Below are 1,197 nucleotides of genomic sequence, written 5' to 3'. Positions count from 1 at the left end.
ATCTTTAAAAAGGGGCATCTTTGGCAGTTCTTGTGTGGCAGCTTCCTGCTGAAAAGTTCCCTCAGGCAGTGATTTACCTCACTTACCACATTGAGGCCAGTCCTGACAATTCCTCTGGAATGATGACTCAAAAATGAGAAGCAATATTGCCTAGGGGAAGGAGCATGGACTTGGAAGTCAGATGATCCGGATTCCCATCCCAGCTCCACCACTTGTCTGCTTTGTGATTTTGGGCAACTCCCTTATCTCCTCTGGGCCTCAGTTACCTCACCTGTAAAATAGGGATTAAATCCTCCTCCCTCCAATTTAGACTGTGAGCCTCAGGGACCGTCTGCAACCTGTTGTATCTTGTTTCTACCCCAGAGCTTAGTACAGTGCCTGGTACATAGTAAGTGGTGAACAAGTACCATTAAAAAAAAAAAAGTGGTTCCAGGAACTAAAAATGGGGACTCAGAGCCACCATTAGTAGTAGCAGGGGGCAGGTAGTTCTTTGAAAAACCCTCCTCTGTCCTTTTTATCTCTTGGGGTTTGGTCTCCTGCTGTTAACTTCTGACATTTATTGAACACTTTCTGCAGGGTTTCCACCTCCCACATTAGTAGAAATGCCTGGATGCCTTTCTGGGGAATGAGATTATGAGCCTCATGTGAGACAGGGACAAGTATCCAACCCGATTTGCTCGTATCCACCCCAGCGCTAAGTACAGTGCCTGGAACATAGTAAGCACTTAACAAACACCACAATTATTATTATTATCATTGTTATTGTGTCTACCCCAGTGTTTAGTACAGTGCTTGGCACATAGTAAGCTCCTAACAAATACCACAATTCATATTATTATGCCTGGGACACTGGTCTCCTCCAGTACTCCTGCAGAACACCTGTTCTGGGACTTTTTCTGGTACTGGAGCTGAGTTTCAGTTTGTTCCTGCTTGCTTCTAGCACCGTCCAAGATATGTCACCAGGAGCAAGTTCACCTCTGTGTGTGAATGTGTGAATTCTACAGTGGATGCCTCAAGGTAGATAGACTAGGCTATAGCTGTCAGCAGTGGGATGTATATACTTCAGTGCTTAGAACAGTGCTTTGCACATAGTAAGTGCTTAACAAATGCCATTATTATTATTATTATTATACTTGTCTCTGAATCAGGATCCAACACCGTCACTTGTCCCACACTTAGTACCATGAAAATCAGGCA

Source organism: Tachyglossus aculeatus, chromosome 9 (genome assembly GCF_015852505.1).
Source record: "Tachyglossus aculeatus isolate mTacAcu1 chromosome 9, mTacAcu1.pri, whole genome shotgun sequence".
Classification (NCBI taxonomy): domain Eukaryota; kingdom Metazoa; phylum Chordata; class Mammalia; order Monotremata; family Tachyglossidae; genus Tachyglossus; species Tachyglossus aculeatus.
Note: the sequence above shows the minus strand (reverse complement) of the source record.